The sequence below is a fragment of the Ursus americanus genome, chromosome 6, assembly GCF_024610735.1.
Source record: "Ursus americanus isolate L20-20 chromosome 6, mUrsAme1.1.p, whole genome shotgun sequence".
NCBI classification, from domain to species: Eukaryota; Metazoa; Chordata; class Mammalia; order Carnivora; family Ursidae; genus Ursus; species Ursus americanus.
This window is the reverse complement of record NC_142132.1, coordinates 20947681-20968734: the sequence shown is the minus strand read 5'-3', so window position 1 is coordinate 20968734 and position 21054 is coordinate 20947681. Positions and strand designations below refer to the sequence as shown.

The 21054-nt window shown below is 38.4% G+C and overlaps 1 long non-coding RNA gene across 1 annotated transcript in view; it reads left to right on the top strand.

The window, feature by feature from the left end:
* The window catches only part of LOC148109767 (uncharacterized), a 123476-nt gene extending 106961 nt beyond the window's left edge, over positions 1 to 16515 (top strand). Inside the window, exon 3 of the long non-coding RNA XR_015724663.1 lies at positions 16445 to 16515. This is a non-coding gene — a long non-coding RNA (uncharacterized LOC148109767). The remainder of the gene's footprint in view (positions 1 to 16444) is intronic.
* The last annotated feature ends 4539 nt before the right edge of the window (positions 16516 to 21054 follow it).

Here is a 21054-nt window from a genome sequence, read left to right as displayed (position 1 = left end):
TGATGTTTGACAGTATTTTAAGAAAAAAAAATCCCATCATTTCCTGGGTAGGGTCTGAGGAAAATCAACACAATTGCTCTATCTAGTTTTTTCTATTTTATTTATAAAAACAAGCGGAAGCAGAGGACATCTTCTCAAGTGGTACTCAAGTGTGTTAAAGAACTAATAAAAAAAAAATCACAGTTCTAATTGTGAGACAGCATATAGTTCAGCCACTATGCACCAAGGAAGGAAAGACTTAAAAATGAGAGGGAAAATAAGAGTGACATTTACCTGAATCAATACATTATATGTAGAGAAACTATACCATATTTCAGAACACTATCTTTTTAAAGTAGAAAAATTAAAGCGGAAAACAGAATAATTTTTGCTTCTCCTTCAACCCGAACTACTATAGCTTTGTTAGTTTCCAGAATTGGTTGTGCAAATCAATTATTATCCAGAGTGCTTATATAGTTACCATATCATAGCCAGTGTTCAATTATGCAGTTATTTTGAGTTCGTTAAGAAAAAATAGTGTAAAATACTTAATTTAGCATCAAAAGTCATTCTGGTTTCAAACCTAATTTCTTTACTAACTAGATGTAATCCCATCAATAAGGAGACAATCCTTGCCTTGGATCTTTTGAGCATAATGATTGTATGCATGTGTGCAGAGACAATGATTCAACATTAATTTTTGCTGCTACTTTTCCAGGGTTTTCTCTAATTCAGAAATGTAAAGCTTGAGTTCTGAATCAGGTAAAGGAGTCCAATCATTGAGATCAAGATGCTAGAGTAGACCTTTGTTAACTTCCAGAGTCCAAGGTAGATGGCCTCTATAAATAGGGTGCACAAGCCCAGAGTGGAGACTAGTAGCTGCAGAGCCCAGGATATCAAGGGGAGGGTCCCTGGTGGCACAGAGCTCCTTGCACTGTGTCCAGCTCCTTAGCTGCTCTTTACACTGGCAGCAGGAAGATATGGCAGCACCAGACCTCCCTCCCAGTTCCTCTGCTAGAGCAACCAGCGGAGGCTCCATCATGACCTCAGTTCAACTCCAACCTTGTGTGGCGGTGGCTCAGTCTTTCAAAACTCTCCCCACCAACCAGCCCAGTGCAGCCCAGGTGAGCAGCTGCCACCTGCCTGGCACCACCTCCACCCAACTTGGACGGAATTGGGGTCCTGAGTTCCTGAGAGCTTAGTGCCACTAATTCCAGTTCAGAACCCTTTCTTGGCTCTGGTGAGGGAAAAGTTGGGTTCAGCAGAGTATTCCCCTAGTCGGGCTGAATGTATTCTTTGCTGGTTCAGGAGTATTGGTCCTTTATGCCCTGAGTGCCTGGGAGCTGGCTCTTCCTGCTCTCAACACCTCCCATCAAGCCAGGCTCCAAACCAAGGTGGCATCCCCCCTAGGACTGGAAAGACAGGACTCTTGCTTCACTCTGCAACCTCCTAGATAGACTTGTGTGCATGCACTGCTCACTGCAGCCAGAGAAGACTGAAAGGGACGGATCAGAGCTGGGGGGTAAAAGCATAAGTGGCAATCCTTTTGAGAACTCTCGGAGGGTACCAGGATCCTGGACTCTAGTAGACTTGGAAAATACCATCCATTTCCAGGTGCAGAAGTTGAGGATACTTCATATATGGTCAAGCCATGGTCCACTGGTCTGGTTAGCACAGCAGAAGGCCATGGAGCAGAAGCAATGAAACTCTGATTAGTCTGGAGAAAAGAGAGATAAGAAGCAGGGTGAGTGATCTGTCAGAGAATGGAAGATAATGGAGTTTCCGTATTAGGAAGGTTCTGCAAATGTTTACCCATCTTTTGAGAGATCTAACTTCAGAACTTCATGATATACACCTTTCCCATAAATAGTTTCTTCCAAACAAATCCCTAGTTTCTGACTCCTAGGTCAGTGTGTGTGGAGCTGAAGACCAGACCAAAAGGTGAAGGGGTCATGCTATAATATCTGGGAGTAGGTGGTGAAAGAGTTACATTTTGAGTATCATGCGATATGTGCCTTTAGTGTATTCCTTGTTTTTGGAGAACCCGTCAATGAATGCTCTGTGAGAGGACATTCCAGCATCTCCTTAAAGACAGGGGAGCCTGAGGGAGGGGAAGTGTGTGTGTGTGTGTGTGTGTGTGTGTGTGTGTGTGTGTGTGTGTGTAGAGCTGGGCTTGACATTCTATGAGCATGACCAGTTCTAAGTAGATCACATAACCCAGTAACAACAATCCCCTGTTCCTTTCACTGCCTGTCCTCATCTAGGCAAGAACACAAATATTTAGTTTCCCCTTTATGGAGGGTGGAAAGAAGTTGCTAGATTATAGGAGGCTGGCAGTAGGTTTTGAAGGTGGGCTTTTGCTGGAAACAAAACAGTTAAGAGCAAGAAGCCAGTGATTTTTTGCTATTCCCAGGAGGTTTCATGTTTTCCAGAAAATTCTGCATGATGGAATCAGAGCTATTTTAATTTAAGCTAAACTTGCAAATTAACTTGGCCAAAGAATAAGGAAACAACTTTGATGGGAAAAGTTCAAGACCATTTAAAAAGTATAAAAAGATCTCCAGACTGTCTTATAGGAGGCAAAAGACCATGAAAACCAAGGATTACTAAAAATAAAAGTTGGAAACATAGTCAAGAAATTGGAAATTTTATTGTCATATGTGATGATTATATAATGTGTGCAGTTGCTTTTATAATGTTTGCAGAGGTCATTTTATTTTTATTTTATTCAAGTTAATAATATTGTGTATTATTAATTTTGGGATAGAATTTAATGATTCATCAGTTGCATATAACAACACCCGGTGCTCATTACATCAAGTGTCCTCCTTAATGCCTGTCCCTCCTTACCCCATCCTCCCATCCATCTCTCCTCCAGCAACTCTCAGTTTGTTTCCTACAGTTAAGAGTCTCTTATGGTTTGTCTTCCTCTCTATTTTTATCTTATTTTCTTTTTCCTTCCCTTTCCCTATTCATCTGTTTTGTTCTTAAATTCCACATATGAGTGAAATCATATGATAATTGGCTTTCTCTGACTTATTTTGCTTGTCATAATATACTCTAGTTCCATCTACATCATTGCAAATGGCAAGAGTTCATTCTTTTTGACGGCTGAGTAATATTCCTCTCTGTGTGTGTCTGTGTGTGTGTGTGTGTGTGTGTGTGTGTGTGTATACTGTGTCTTCTTTATCCATTCATATGTCAATGGATATCTGGGCTCTTTTCATAGTTTGGCTATTGTGGACATTGCTGCTATAAACATTAGGGTGTGTATGCCCCTTCAACTATTTTTGTATCCTTTGGATAAATACCTAGTAGTGAAATAATTGCTCAGTCATAGAGTAGTACTATTTTTAACTTTTTGAGGAACCTCCATACTGTTTCCAGAGTGGCTGCACTAGTTTGCATTCCCATCAACAGTGTAAGAGGGTTCCCCTTTCTCCACATCTTCACCAACATCTGTTGTTTCCTGAGTTATTAATTTTAGATATTCTGACAGGTGTGAGATGATATCTCATTTTGGTTTGCTGCAGCAACTTCTTGCTAGACATGTCTCCAGAGGCAAGGGAAACAAAAGCAAAAATGAACTGTTGGGACTTCATCAGGATAAAAAGCTTTTGCAAATCAAAGGAAACCATGAACAAAACTCAAAGACAACCTACAGAATGGGAGAAGATATTTGCAAATAGCATGTTAGATAAAGGGCTAGTATCCAAAATCTATAAAGAACTCATCAAACTCAACACCCAAAAAACAAAAAATCCAGTCAGAAATGGGCAGAAGACATGAACAGACATTTCTCCAAAGAAGACATACAAATCCTAACAGACACAAAAAATCTCAACAGCACTCATCAGGGAAATAAAAATCAAAAACCACAGCTTGAAAATATAATTTGTCAGAAACCTTCCCAGAGAGGTACACATTAGTGAGTTGTGCTTATTTGTGTATTTTAATAAGAACATCTAAAAATAATAATCTACCCATTATAAAGTATCTTATGCGATATAGATTGCATTAAGGCAAATCGTGATAAAGCATTTTGATGTTTATATTATGAAAATATACTCAGGATTTCCCCCTACCATTCAGCCTTCATTACATGGGCTGTGATTTATTGTGGTCTTCAACACTGGGTTAATCAAATAAATGAAGCAAAAAAAAATCCTTCCTTTCAGGTACTCAAGATTTTGCCCTAACTTCGTACTTAACCTATTATAGTTTTCATGTCTTAACTACTATAATTAATCCTACAATTTGAACTTGAATCTTACCAAACCAGTTGAATAACTTTCTCTCTGATTTATATAACTCAAAGTTTCTGGCTTTAAAGGGAAATTTTAAAAATAAGTATATGGTTGTCATCAGACTAAGAAGCAAAGGGCTTGGAAATTACATTGTTTAAACTGTAAAATAGCACCCCTGCATTAAACCTCTTTTACCTAGATCCTCTCTTGAAAGATCGTGCAAAGAGTTACAGGAATATATCAAGAATTAGTAACACCACCTAAGAATTGACTCAAATAATTTTTACCACCTTTACCAATCCCTGGTTGCTTACAAGTATAATGGGGCTTATTGGGATTACAATTTAGAGAGTGATAGGCAAAGAACTCCAGGATAATGCAGTAAATACAGAGCTGGTAGTCACTATGTGTTTGAGTACTCTAGCATATCAACCATTCCATCCTATGAAGACATCCAGTCCCTAAAAACTCTACCCCTAAAACTCGCCCTCTTATTATATAAATGTAAAATATTTATTATATAAAATATATATTAATATAAATATATTTATGTGTGATACATATCTAATTGGGGCTGCGAATACAGCTTATTTGAAGGCAACTTGACAAAATGAAAACCAAAGAGTAAGTAAATTCTAGCTCATCTTATTTGTTGTATATGTGACTTTGGTAATTTGCTTATAATCCAGCTCTGAATTTTTTCCTTTTTAAAGAGAGATAATGTCTATCGAGATTATTTTAATGAGAGTCACATACGCTCAAATGAGTCAAAGTCTGATGGTAATGCAAATTCCTATACCCATGAATGGTAGGTATAGCACTTCTCTTCCCTCTACTAACTCCAAGCCTGAGGACCTACTTAGTAGTGCTTATGATTTCACATTTAGATTTATTTTCTCATTAAATAAACTTCCCAACATCTTTCAGGCTGCAAGTATCATACACTGAAACTGCTGTCTTTAAAACTGAAAATTTTTGCTAGGAAGGCCTACTGATTTCAGTAACATTAGAGATGCACATGTATGGAAATGAGAAGTTACTCAGCACTTCTGGGTGGTGATCTTGCTGCCTCCTTTTCTTTCCTGTTCCTCTTTAGGTGGACTTTACTATAGTTGTGTCAAGTGATATAATGGTTGCATTGTAACTCCCCTGCTCTGAGACCTAAGTTGGTCTGTTGGGAACTACTGATAGTTATGAAAACATGTGTGGAATCTTTTAATCTGAAAGACCGTGTATATACGGTAACTTTCATGAGGAAGACTGTTAGGTTGTTTGCTTCTGTCCCACTCAGTCATGATATGCTATGCCTTGGTTCAGTTTTATATCCAACAGTCAGTGCACTAATGCATGAGTACATGTGTGTGTATTTAGTATATCTTTCTAAAATTTCCAAAGTGCCATGAATCAAAAGTCCATTAATCCTTTCAAAGTCCTTAATAGGCAGGTGACACTCATTGGTATCTCTTAGTATAGATTCCTCACATTTTTATGACAGAGTTAATTTAAACTTTTTTCACTTTAAATGAATTTATTAGAAATGGTCACCATAGAGAATCCTCTCCAAGCATTTCCTTAACTCTTAATATTATTATATTAGTGCTATTATGAGAAAGCATTTCTGATTATTTTCCATGTACCCCCTTCCTTGAGTTGGCCTGCACCAACCCAATCTTTTTTTGAACTGAGTGCCCAACCCGGACCAGTTTAATATTTGAGCTCCTCTAAGTGAATGACCTCATTTAACTTTCAGCTATCTGGAGGTGTTATAATTCCCATTACATGGATGAAAGAGCTGACGCTTAGAAAGGTTCAGTGACTTAGTTAGCCAAAGAGATAAAGAGCAGAACAATGGCAGAAACTTCAATTGCTCTATAACAAAACTGAGAGAATGTCTTGCTTTTTAGGCTTTAATGTAGGATGGAGAAAAGCAGATTTTAAAGAATTGATATTTTATATTGAGCTCTGGTAGATTGCATTGGACCGTAGCAGCAGGACATATCTGGTTCAGAAATTCCATCTCCCTGTAGAAAATAAAGTATTTTGATATGTTCCTGCCATGTTAAAATACCCCTCCTTGGGGCGCCTGGGTGGCACAGTGGTTAAGCGTCTGCCTTCAGCTCAGGGCATGATCCCGGTGTTGTGGGATCAAGCCCCACATCAGGCTCCTCTGCTATGAGCCTGCTTCTTCCTTTCCCACTCCCCCTGCTTGTGTTCCCTCTCTCGCTGGCTGTCTCTATCTCTGTTGAATAAATAAATAAAATCTTAAAAAAAAAAATAAAATACTCCTCCTTATCCGAGACCCCCAGTGGATGCCTGAAACTAAGGATAGTACTGAACCCTATATGTACATTGTCTTTCCTATACATATATACCTGTGATAGTTTAATTTATAAATTAGGCACAGGAAAGGATTAACAATCATAAAATAGAAAAAATAAAGCAACATATTATAATAAGGTATATGAATGTGGTCTCTCAAGATATCTTGTTTTGAACTCTTTTTTTTCTTGTGATGAATTGAGACAATAGAATGTCTACATGATGAAGTGTGAAGTGAATGATACAAGCATTGTGACTTAGCATTAGGCTACTGTTGACCTCTTGAGGATCATCTGCTTCGTGCCATGGTTGACACTAGGTAACTAAACGACAGAAAGTGAAACCTGCAGATAACGGTTGGGCGGGGGGGAGATAGAGGCTGGTGTACTTCCCTTGCCTAAAGTGGTGATTTAGAAATTCTTTTTTTTTTATTATAATAATATTTTTTATTGTATTATGTTAGTCACCATACGGTACATCCCTGGTTTTTGATGTAAAGTTCCATGATTCATTAGTTGCATATAACACCCACTGCACCACGCAATACGTGCCCTCCTTACTACCCATCACCAGCCTATCCCATTCCCCCACCCCCCTCCCCTCTGAAGCCCTCAGTTTGTTTCTCAGAGTCCATAGTTTCTCATGATTCATTCCCCCTTCTGATTACTCCCCCTTTCTTTATCCCTCTCTTCTCCTACCGATCATCCTAGTTCTTATATTCCATAGATGAGAGAAACCATATGATAATTGTCTTTCTCTGCTTGACTTATTTCACTTAGCATTATCTCCTCCAGTGCCGTTCATATTGCAACAAATGTTGAAAAATCATTCTTTTTGATAGCTGAGTACTATTCCATTGTATATATGGACCACATCTTCTTAATCCAGTCATCTGTTGAAGGGCATCTCGGTTCCTCCCATGATTTAGCTATTGTGGACAATGCTGCTATGAATATTGGGGTGCATATGGCCCTTCTCTTCACTACGTCTGTATCTTTGCGGTAAATACCCAGTAGTGCAATGACTGGATCATAGGGTAGCTCAATTTTTAACTTTTTAAGGGACCTCCACACTGTTTTCCAGAGTGGCTGTACCAACTGGCATTCCCACCAACAATGTAGGAGGGATCCCCTTTCTCCACATCCTCTCCAGCAATTGTTGTTTTTTGCCTTGTCAATTTTTGCCATTCTAACTGGCGTAAATATCTGGTATCTCAGTGTGGTTTTCATTTGAATTTCCCTGATAGCTAATGATTTTGAGCATTTTTTCATATGTCTGTTAGCCATTTGTATGTCTTCATTGGAAAAATGTCTATTCATATCTTCTGCCCATTTTATGATTTATTTATTTGTTTCTTGTGTATTGAGTTTGAGAAGTTCTTTGTAGATCTTGGATACCAGTCTTTTATCTGTAGTGTCATTTGCAAATATCTTCTCCCATTCCGTGGGCTGCCTCTTCATTTTTTTGACTGTTTCCTTGGCTGTGCAGAAGCTTTTTATCTTGATGAAGTCCCACAAGTTCATTTTTTCTTTTGTTTCTCTTGCCTTTGGAGATGTGTCATGAATAAGGTTGCTGTGGCCAATGTCGTAGAGGTTGCTGCCTATGCTCTCCTCTAGGATTTTGGTGGATTCCTGTCTCACCTCAAGGTCTTTCATCCATTTGGAGTGACCCACCCATCTCTTCCTTTATAGTGATGGAATCTGTACTCAGTGATTCATTGAGCATAAGGTTGTTCAGAAGACCATGTAAGAGATCTGATATGTTTCTGTGTTAGAATCTTTTTCTGAGTTAACAGTAAAAATTGATGCTGTTGAGAGGTTGGAAATGAACACTTGATTTGATGCTTTTGGAAAAGGTATTTTAGCCTGATTTATTTATTTATTTGTGTGTGTGTGTGAGAGATATATCGATCTATCTATATATGAAAATATCTATCTATATCTATATATATATATGAAAAGGTAGGAAATCATTTTCTTTTCTTAGTGAGACCATTTTTTTTTTTTCTCTCCATGCTCTGGCACTATTCATAAAGGAAGTGGAATATCTCAAGGAAAGCAGGACACTGTATTGGATAAATCATAAGACTTTCTGGCAGAAAGACCTAGTTTTGAATTTCAGATTTTCTGTTCACTAGCTGCGTGGTGCTCAGCAAATCATTTTACTTCTTCGTGATTTGATGTCATAATTCGAAACATGAGCATTATGCCTATATGACTTAAATATTGAAGATGACGTGAAATATATTAACACATAGTAGGCACTTAATTTACGTTTGTTTTTATAAGAATAAAGAGTTTTCTAATGGGAGACAAGAGCCTCAGGGTCTAGTTCTGGCTCTGTATACAAATTAGCTATGCAGTCATAGCATGTCAGTCTCCCTGGCCTCAATTTCTTTTTTTTTTAATTAGTTTATTTATTCATTTTTTATTATATTATGTTAGTCACCATACAGTACATCTCTAGTTTTTGATGTAAAGGTCCATGATTCATTACTTGCATATAACACCCAGTGCACCATGCAATACGTGCTCTCCTTAATACCCATCACCAGCCTATCCATTCCCCCACCCTCCTCCCCTCTGAAGCCCCTGGCCTCAATTTCATTCCCTGTATTATTAACACGAATAGGGTGCAATTTATTTGAAGTGTCTTCTAAGTGTGAATCATTGTACCAGTGTTTCAGGCTCCAGATATTGAGCATCTATGACATATAATTAAGGTATACTAGATATGCAGGTGCAGAGATAACATAGACCTATGCCTTTAGTGTAACAGTAATGATACATAATATTTCACATATAATGTTTCTTTATACATTTGGGGAGCAATGCTTCCTCATTGTTAATAGCATCCCTATTCATAGGAATTCCTGAAATTTAAAACTCAGGGTGGCATTTATTTAAAGCAAAATGAAAAGCCAACTCTTCACATAGAAAAAGCACCCATGAACTTGTCCTTCATGTGATAGATTTATATGCAGCAATATGTTAGAAATACGTTTATTGACTTGGAATACCAACTATCAGGCTAAAAAAAAAAAAAAGTAAAAAATAGTAACTCATTCTCAGATTACATTGTCCATCAATGTATTCTGGGGACCTAAAGAACCTCTGACATAGAGTAAGATCAATAACTATATGACATATGTAGATACATAGGTATGTAGATATAAATACATCTGCAAAGTAATAGTATCTTATGTATTTGCACTTCTAGAGGTGCCAGTAGAAGGAGCTAATAGGCCTTTATTTAGGAACTAATTTGTTGATTTTGGAGAGGGAGATTTGGAAGTAACTGTATCAATCTTCATTTTCTGGATATAATGTGGATGCCAAGCAAAAGCTTATCTTGAGCTTTCTCTTTTTATGTCTGTCTGTATGTATGTATGTACGCATGTGTGTGTAGTACATATGTATAATCTATAGATCATACAAAAATTCAAAATGAAATATAAACATTTTAAAGTATTATTAGTTTATAGTAGAACTTAGTGATTTAGGTTGTGATAGGAGTTCTCTACAAATACCCAATATATTTCTGTTTTTAAAGAAAGGGAACATGAGTGTTTTTATCATCTTTTTGCTCAAGTAATCCAATTAAAATATGATGGAGTACATCATGCCAAGTTTGCTAGTGACCACTTTTATTTTGTTCTTTGCTCAACTGTATTTATATATGCCAATAATAGTGGGATACAAACTAAATCAATTGACATTAACCCAAAATTTTAATCTTCACAAATCTTTATATAAAAAAGATACATTATTTTTTTTTAAAGATTTTAGTTGTTTGGGAGAAAGAGAGAGAGCCAAACAGACAGAGACAGTGTGGAGCCCAAGGTGGGACTCCATCATGACGCTGAGATCATGACCTGAGCAGAAATCAAGAGTCAAATGGTTAATGGGCTGAGCGACCCAGGCACCCTGTAAAAAAGACACATTATTATTATTTGTTAAAGTAATTTGAGGGAAAATAAAAAATGATAGGTTGAAGTTGCTCATGGAGAAACACTGACTCTCTGAGTTAAATGTCACAGGCAGCTTGATGAGTGTTACCTCCTGGCTCGATGGGTCAGGGAATGTGAGCTCACATAGAATCAGCATCACTGAGTCTCTTCAACATGTTGATGAAAGCAGAAGAGCTTTGTTAAAAAAAATCAAAGGCAACAGCAAAACTAAAAACAAAAAAACCCATTGTTCTACATTTTCTCCTCATAACCACCTCCCTTTGATTAGCATCTGAAAGAAGTATTTCTTATTGTCAAATTACTCTTTTCATTCTTCTCTACACTGGATAGATTAGACATAAATATCCATTTAAGCCAGGCTATTTCTAACAAGTATAATTTTATGGACCAGTATATAAAATTATAGGCTCATGAATCAGACTGTGTGGGTTGAAGTCCTGGCTCTTTTAATAATAATCTGATTCTGGACAAATCCTTAGTATTTCTAAGCTTCATTTCTCTGGGGTGGGAAATGGGGTAAAAATAGTATCAACATTGAGGGTAGTTAGGATTAAATGAGACATCCAAATCATTTAAAACAATGCCTGGGATATAGCAAGAAGTCAATAAAAGTTAGCTCTTTTGGTTACTAACCCACTCTAAAATTCTGCTAGTGAACCCAGTGTGCAATAGCTACTTAGTGGAACATAGCTTTTTCCTGGGAGGACAGCACATAAGTATATACTTAAAACATAGGAGCTTAAACTGCAGTAGGTGCTTAAAGCATTCATTATTCCCTGTGCCTTAGATGTAAGAAACCTCATTGTTAATGGAACTGAGATGATTAAATGCTTTCCATGAGAGGTAGTACACAGTGCACTTATCCTTCTTGCTGCCATGATACTGTTTGGAAAGGAAGTCTGAGTTACTGGGTTCTGTCGATGGCAATTTCTTTCATTCGTTGATTAAAAACTTCCTTGGTGGGAAGTGAAATATCTAATTCACTGTGCCATCATCCTTAGTAAACAAAAAAATAATGCATTTTTAAGATCTCCTGATGGGACTCATTAAATCAAATAATTTTAAGATTCCTTCACCTAAAACCAAGAACCACATTTGCCCTCATCTGTAAAGTAAACGTGATGTTCACTTGGCATGGTGGTTTCTGCCCTAGAGGCCCCAGATGTCCTGAGGCCAAAAAAAGCTGATCATGAGAACCCAAATGTATCTATGATAGTCCAAATACTCAATGGCTAGTTTACATTTAATTTGGTTGGCTATCCCATTTTCCTACTTTCAGATGAAAATTGTGATCTTCCAGTGTGACTCCCAGACTTATTGGTATGGTTGGTTTTGGGCAAAGTAGGAAGGAACAAAAGATTTTAGGCAAGATAATTTTTTATTAACATTTCCAAATCTATATAACTATGACTCTCAACTCCTCCTTTGGAGCATATCCGACCCTATTGACACCACAAGCTATGGATAATGGAAGCATGAGTAGGAGAATCAGGACTTAAGGGAGTAGTGAGGAAGAAAAGGATGCATGAAGTTCCCTCCAGATTTACTTTGATTGTCATAAAGATAGAGATCTTGGACTACAGAGGGTGCATGTGTATGCATGCACATGCATGCAATTTCAGCTGGACTACACCTTCTCACATAATTCTGTTCTCTGCTGATACATGGTTCCTCCGGAGACTTCATCAGTAGAGACTATAGAACAATCCCTTCCAACAGAATTTTCTGCAGTGATGGAAATATACTTCTGTGTTCTGTATAGTAGCTTCTAGCCAAATGTGGCTATCAGTCATTTGAAATGTGGTTAGTGCAACAGAGGAATGGCAGTTTTGGTTTTACTTAACTTTAATTAATATATAATTAAATATTAATCATATGTAGTCAGTGATTAGCATATGGAATAGTGCAAGTAGATGCTATTACTACTACCTGTTGATTGACTTCATCTGACAGCAATGTACAATATTCAGGTGATTTTTATAAGTCCTTAGTTGACTGATTCTCAAGCCCGATGCACTGATCTTTTCCTGAGGGAAAAGTGAAAAAGGCCAGCTATGCCATGAGTGAACCTATCCTAAAATGTGATATCCCTTCTATGGCATTTGTATATTTCCCGTGCTCCTGTGGTGGGTGAGAATGTTCCCATAGGCTTTTCAGTTCTTGCATCATTAGACATTACCTTTGAAACCCCAGAACAGAATGTCTGGTTAGCTGGATTCCCAGAAATGTCTGCCTGATCAGAGTAGCCATTTTATCTGAATCAGTCTGTTAGGCTGGGTCCTTCATGAGAAGTGAGACAGAAGGATTTTAGAGTCAAAGGCCTTTAGGAATCAGGAAGCTCAGTGTTTTCCAAGGTTGGTACATGTAATGCCACAGTATGAGATGATTTTAGGTAGTACAGTAATATACTTGAACGTACCATTTTAATTTCCTTAGTAAAGCTTCTTTTAATGTGTACTCTTAACATTTACATAGTATCTCTTTATCTGTGGGATTTTTGTTTGGTTTGGTTTGGTTTTGTCTTTTGTGATGCTATCCATATCTACTCAGTTATGTTGTCTGGGAAATGGCATGGGAAAGGAGGATCTCTTCTAAAAGTGCTTTTTACATTTTGAAAAATGTATTCTACCATGAAGTTATATGCCCCACTTGCTTTTCAGCAGGCTAAAATCATTCTATCACTCTATCAAAGTGGGAAGATAATTGCCGTATTTCCTACCCGCGCACCTAGAAAACAAAATTGGGTATATCTAATGGAGTCAGAGTTGACAGAATGATCTGGAGGCTTTGGCTGGCACCTGGGAATGCCAGAAACATGTGGACACAGATTTGCAATTCAGGCTCCTTTGCTCCCAGTTCCCATGACAAATTAGCTCAGTTCTTTTTTTTTTTTAAGTAGGTCCTACAATTATTTTTTTGAGTCCTTAATTTAATTTAGACATATACTGATGAAAATATAAAGAAATATGTTATCACTCTTTCTTTTGAGCTCACCATCTGGTTGGAGAGATAAGTTGGCTGGTTCTTTGAACAGTAGGAGAGTAAGAATAGTTGAATTAATTAAATTTAATTACATTTCTTGGGCCAGTCTTTGAGACTCTGTCCCTAGATGAGGTAGACCTCTTTGATTCAGTTGCTCAATACAAGAAAGTAAACTGAGTTTGCTGTAAGTCCCAACCATCTTGTTGAAATGCCACAGATGTGTTTTTGTTCCTATAAATGACTTTGACATAAATGTTTATTCCCAGGGAGGAATTGTTTCATGTTAAGTAAAGCAGGCGTATAGGAATCCTTTTAAAAGCTTGTATTTCTGTCTCAATTGTCAGTCTGCTTTTTGTTCCTATTACAGTTCTATGCCCTTGTGAAGCGAGGGATTCATTTATTCAAGTTTGGTTAGATAAATGAAAGAACAAGAATAGATGCTTCTTCTTAATTGTTTCATTTCCTCTCACATCTTTCTTTATCACAATTACCTTCCATGATAAGATCATGGAAAATCATCTAGGATTAGAAATTGGTCTTGATATAAAAGCCCATGAGAAAGAGTGGGCAAGAACAGGTGTATAACCAAGGAGGGAAAACAGAACATGTGACTGATTGTGAGTGCTTTGACAGATGGCTCAGCACTGTGACTTTTAATGTTAAATTAGTACTGTGGCTAATGGAGAACCTAATTAAGAGCTGAGTCTAGGCAATTATGTGGAAACTGTTAACCACTGAATGAATGGTTGGACTTCTGTTACTAAGAGTAACAGCTTCAGCTAAAAATATTAGGGTCAGTCATGTACTTGTATGAACTTTTGTTCACATATAAATCACATGAAAATAACAAAATAGGGTATGTGGGTGCAGATGTTGTAATGATGACATGGTATGCAGTGTCTTCAGGTTCTCTGCCCCATTAATCCCTCCCCTCCATGAAACCAGGAACTGGCTTATAGCTCTAGTCCACTTTGCCCAAAACAGAGTTACGTTTTACTTTGACTTGAAGCTACAGGTGCCTACTGGATGGTTTTAGGGAAGGAATCTTCTAGGAAACAAATTATCCACTGAAGACAGTGTATTAGAAGCTGGCTGAGTTCATTTCTACCACACGGGGCTACCAGTGCAGTTTATGCTTAGTTTCATTCTTTTTTTCTTCAATAAAGACTCATTTTAACTTAAATACTACTTTTATCTTTTTCATCTTTTTAAAGAGTTGGCATATCTAATGTGACCTGATTATGTATTTTGGGGACCCCCACCTCTCCATCTCCCAAGCCTACAGAAGGCAAGCTGTAGGTAAAAACTTCAGAGCTCACTCTGCTTTCTTAAGCAGAGCATTACTATTATAAAACAAGTTTGTAGGAATCAGTAAAATTATATGAAGGGCAGTAAAGCAGCTTATTAGTGTGGAATCAGGCTTATCCAGTTTATGAGGTCTATGTAATTAATTATTAAAGGGTAAGACATTTACAGAAACTGTAAAAGCGTTCTGTTAAGGTCAAGGGTGGTTACGATTCAAGTTTAAACAGCTTTAACCTTTGTCTTGATACTAGAACTCTCTACTCCGTGATGAGGGATAGGATGAAAGACTGTTGGTTGTACAGAATCCAGACCAGATCGCAAAAACCCCTGTATTCTTCCAAACCTAGTTTTCTAATTATAGACTAAACTTTCTGAGGTATTGTCACTTGCACCCTCCTAACTGGCATGTGCTGCTCAGATTCTGATGTGTTCTAGACTGAATGGGACAATCCTGAACCAGAAGTCAGGTGATCCTGCCCCTGGATTTTGTCTGCTGTTTATCAGCTCTGTGACCTGGAATCAGCCACTTACCTTCAGTGACTTCCTCTCTTCCCATCTGTAAACAATGAATATACTACTACTTACTTCCTCAGGAGGTTACAAGGATGCCAGAAGCTATGAAAGCAGCTGGCACAGGGGATTTCTGGTCCACACTAGGAATGCTGTGCTTACAGGTTGAATCTTTATGTTTTTTTTTTTTTTTTTCTTTTCAAAAGAGTACTCTCAGGCAATGCCTTCAAGTAAGGAAGTCTCATGTTTGCCGGCAGGGCAAATCTATTACTCTCAGCCCATCTCTGAACTGTATGATTAAACCAGCACTTTAGAAGAGCTTGGACTTGGTGTCTGGCCTATTGTTTTTATACTGAGGAAGGAGCGTTTAGCCACGTTTAGGAGAATGGGGTTCTATCTTGACTTGGCTCCATGTTAGCAGTGTGATTTTGAGCTAATCAGATGATCTTTTGAGCATTGATTATTGTTTGGCAAATAACTGTATAACCTCCAGTGTGGTATGGTTGTATTCTAAGTGAGACCACTTGAGTTGAATCCTAGTTTTGTTTTGTGCTGTGTGTACTTGGACAAGGATGTAGCTAGGAATGCCTGTTTCCTTCTCTGAAAAGGAAACATAATAATCATATCTTCCTAATAGGATTGTTTTGAGGCAAACATGCATTAGTAAAATACTTACAGATATGGTACATAGGGTAATAAAAAATCTTACTTGGTATGATTTCCTTTTTCTCAAATTGGTTTAAGGCAAAATCTTCTCATATAGGAGGCTGTTCTCTCTTTACGAAGTCCCCATTAGAAAACTTAGGGAAATCTGTCTCATAGTGTTTTATTTTACCTTTTTTCCCCCTGATTATATTTCTGGCAGAGAAAAATGTTTGAAAACACTTTATAAATACTGTATATGTGGAGAATGGATTGCTAGGGAGGAAAAAAAAAGAGATGAGAGAGAAAATAGAAAAAGAGGAGGGAGAGGAACAGGAGGGGAAAGAGGGAAAGAAGGGCAGCAGGTGGAGAGCAGGGAGGAAGAGGTGGTGGTGGTGGTGACGATGACGACGATGATGATGACAACGACGAAACAGCAAAGTAGATGCATCCCTGATATGCAGCTGTGGCCCTCTGGATTTTTTGGCAGGAATATCACACATGGATCTTCAGAGTCCACATAACTGTGAGTGCAGAAGACTTCTCCCCGACTCGAACCAAAGGTAGGTGGTTTCTCCTACACTGGGTATTATTTGCCAATTCATGGAATGCACTCTTTAGAATTTGGAGTGGAAGCAGGCCCTCTCCCTCCTGGTATCAGCTCCCAGCCTGCCTCAGGCCCAGCCAGGCCAAGGAGAGGTACTGCATACAGTGACTAAGCTGACAGGAACTTTCAGGGACTTCAGGTTGGGATGTGGCCTTAGCAGTGTCTTCTTTCTGAGAAATTAAGGTGTTGGATGAAACATGAGGTCAAGATTTTGGAAAGGAAAAATCAGACATGGAGCCTAAAGGATGATGAAGCTGATGGCAGTCCTCTAGGTCTGTCCTTCAACTGAGCTAGTGCCATGTCTCTTAATTTTTGTTGGGTTTTATGTTATGAACATCTTGGTGTTGGACATGTAAGACTTGAAGACTGGCAGAGGATTAGTCTTGAAGTTAACAAGGTACTGGCTGACCCTGGTTTTGCTGCTAATTGTGCATGACTTGGGTAAGTCATTTATTGTCTCTGACCCTCTGTTTCCTCAAGAATGATGGAAGTAGTCATGACTATTTGACTTTGTATAATGTTGTTATGAGTGGCTGTTAAATCACAACCTTGTTACTCTGGAATCTTAGATCTGAGAGAGGAGAATTAAGGTTAGAGGTTACCTAATGCAATCCCCTCTAATGCAAGTGTTTCTCCACTTATTAGCATCTGGACAGGCAAGCCTCTAGGTTCTGACACTATCTTGTTTGGGGAGCATGCTGCCTCAGGAGGTAGCTGATCCTGTATCTGGGGAACTGTGATTGATATAAAGGTGGGGCACATGGTTATTTTTAATGAAAAAAAAAAATGTTTTCAGAGATCTAACCCCAAACAGCTCTCAGGAACCAGTAACAAAGATTGCTCCAGCTCAGGCACACCTGTGTCTGACCTGTGCTTTCTCCTCATAGGTAAGTAAGTATGTATTTTTTTGGTTCTGGTGCAAAAAAAACCCTGCATATGTTGTTCATCTTTTCCTGGTAACATAGGAGCTATCTCTATGGATAGTATAATTAGCTGTGTTAATCACATATTTCATTTGCCCTCTGTTAATGGTGAAACACCCTCTCTTGGTTCTTATTTATGCCTGTCCTCTACATTAGTACTGAGGGGAGTCCATTGCCGGTAAACAGGAATTTCAGTGGTTAATTGTGGTAAAAAGTCTCAAAACACTTTAGCAGGAAAATCGGTAGGAGATGGAAGGGAAGAATGAAGGGGGGGTGGTAAACAGAAGGGGGGAATGAACCACGAGAGACTATGGACTCTGGGAAACAAACTGAGGGCTTCAGAGGGGAGGGGAGTGGGGGAATGGGATAGGCTGGTGATGGGTATTAAGGAGGGCACATATATACACAAATAATGAATCATGGAACATTACATCAAAAACTAAGGATATACTGTATGGTGACTAACATAACATAATAAATTATTAAAAACAAACAAAACCAAAAAAACAACAAAAAAAAAAACCCACCCCACTTTGTGTTTTCAAAATCCAGAAAATTCTGATGTTTGAATCTGTAGCTGTGGTTGTAATTAAAAACACAATGAGAGAGATGGAATCTCTTATAGAAAAAGAGGTTAGAGAAAAGGGACCAGAAAGCAGGGTTTGATAAGGGAAGCATGATTCTCCATATCATTCTCATTTTTAAAATTTAGAGTATCAAGTAAATCAATTAAAAGTAACAGGGCACATGAGGCTGGACCATCATCTAGGGGGGCTGTTTCTCCCTCAGCCACTAATGAGCTCTTAAATTTTGCAACTGGGAGGGGTAAGTAATCAGGTGCAGGAGAGCAGATGCCTGTGGACAGCTCCACTGAAGCATATTTAGCAAAAATGGCAACATGTGACTTTGTACAAAAAGCCAGATGGGCATTTGAGCCTCCTGACACTGTGCGTAAGAGAGTGTCTTAATATTCTTGTGTTCCATGAAGGGTTTAGGAACTAACTAGAATCCTACACTGTATACCAGTTCTCCCACAGATGAAAAATGTAATTGGCACACTCTGGTAGCTACATTGGCCACATAGGGGAAGTCAAGACTTCCCAAACAAAAGCCAGGGGGCCAGAAACTAAGCTTCAATCTCTATCATGCGTATATGTGTGCAAGTATCCAGCATGCCAGATAAGAATCCAGGGACCTAGAGCAGGGCTTGAAAGATTACAAAGGTACTTGCTCAAGGTTAGTTCACAGCCAGGGGTCATGACTAGGGGAGAGACACATAGCACAGGACAGGCAAGCTGAGTCTCAAATCAGAAGACAGTGACCATATGGACACTAATTCTAAATGAGAGAGCAAGGCAGGTAGTCAGAACTCCTGGAAAAAACCCAAATGTCTGGCAGGGACTAAGATCAGAGCCAAATAAATATATTCGTGGAAAATTAAAATAAATTATGTATCCGAGGAAACCACTAACTTCATTCCAGAAGTATATGTGTACCTTTTAAGGTGGGGATTTGTCCTTGATTGAGACTTGATTGGCCTTTTGAGTGGTAATAAAAATGCCTCAAGGTATGAAGAATAACAAGGACACTTCCACTGGCCCTCCCCTACAGCAATAGTGGCATGGGTTCTTCCAGCTTACCCAGCTCACTGATGGTGGCAGAGACATCTCCCAGGGATCTTAGCTCCTTGAGGCTTGCTGTTTCAGTGCCAGGATGTTGTTCTCAGTGTGTCACCTGCACTGACTTATCAATAAAGATGCAATAGTAAATAATGGGTCTGCTCTCTCCTCCTTTGCAGTGCTGATGACCAACAATTATGGTCTCTCCTGCAGAAACATTTTCAGGAACTGCACAATTGCGGCCACCAGGAGGTTACTGGTGTCTCATGAGACCATACCTACTCCCAAACATCACTGACACCTCCCATTTTTAGTATGCTCTGGGAAAAGGAAGAAACAAGCCAGCATCCTAACGTCTTCTAGCCTCTTCCTCTTGCTCTATTATCCATGTCTTTTGGTTATTCTTACTGTTTTTATTTTCAGACTCTAAGAACAATCAAACCTCATTAATTTTTTTTTGCACCGCTCTGATCGTATAATTTTAAGAGTTGGAAAGTAATAAAAAAATAGTGTTGGTGTACTATAGGGATGTACCATGTGAAGCTTAATATGCTTAATATGTCTTACTTCAACCTCTACCTTTTAGACATTTTTAAATTTAAAGCAAAATTGTTAATCTGAAAAAGTACTATAAGTACTCTAAACACTGTCCAAAACTCAAGGGGAATACTGTATTTATGTACTGCAGATCAAGTGTATTTATCATTCAGAGCCATGTGAAAAATGGCAGCAACACTGGTTATGCCAATAGTATGAGCTTAATCTTACATAAATATTTGAACATAACAGAAATTACTTTTTTTTCTCCCTCCAAGAATCATTGATTCCAACTTGCTAAGTGGAAAGAAAGGTTTCAAAATTAGTTCGCAGTTATCTTTGTAACCAGGACAAGGAAGAATGGAAATTAACTTTGAACGTGCAGTGTATATTTGATTCACTAGAGAGCAATGTTGGATGACTTTGGTTTGCAATTGCTTGCATTTCTAGTAGGTTCCATGGGCTTAAATGAAAAGTTTCTTCTTGAATGGTTAGCCACAGAACAATAATATCATTCATCTGTTGCCCCTTCCCCTCCTTAACAAGGCTAGGGACCACCTCCTTAGAACTCAGCTGTTATCTCCTCGATGAAACCCAGAATGTTTCTGTCTCCTAGGAAATGGAAGCTGTGAATTGTAGCCAGTTTGTAGTATAAACAGACTATAACTCAAATGCAATGGCAATGTCAGTGTTTACTCACCATGCTATTAAGGCTGTCACTTCCTAAGGCACCCTTCAGAGCAAAGTTTGATTTAATTGGCCAAGCCCAAGAAACAATTTCCAGGTGCTTAATTCCTAAAGCTTCGTGCTTGGGCCTGCCTTGGCTTTTGTCGTTTAAGTTCAAGAGAAATCAACTAGGAAACATGGCCCCATAAAGATTGAGAACCAGAATAAAAATGTAATTTTGCAAGAGCACAGAGGGAAGATTAGGTAATAAAAGTCTGGGTCAAAATAAATGGTTTCTTTCACTTTTATATGAATGATGCGAATTCTTGGATGGAAAAAGTGGGCACAAAAGTTAGAGAGTCACTCTATGGGGGTAGATCCCATTTATCTGATTCGCTTTCCTTTTTCTTGTTGTTCATTGACGTGAGTTTTCACAAAGGGGTTCAGATATGGAGATAGATTCCTCCAACACACCAATTACTAATTTCTGGGAGTCATCTCTGCCTCTGGTAAAACTTATTCATGAAACACGTGCCAGAAAGAGTTTCTTCCTCACACTCTCCAATCCCTTCTGAACTCCTCTAGCTAGAGGAACAGTTTGTGTTTTTTTAAGTGAGAAATTGTGCAATTTTTAAACATTAGTAGCTGATCAATATTTTAAAACTGTGCAGGGTAACAATATAATTCATGACCTGAATTTGGCTCCGGGGCTCCAGGTCATGATCCCTGAGACTGTGATCTTCTTGAG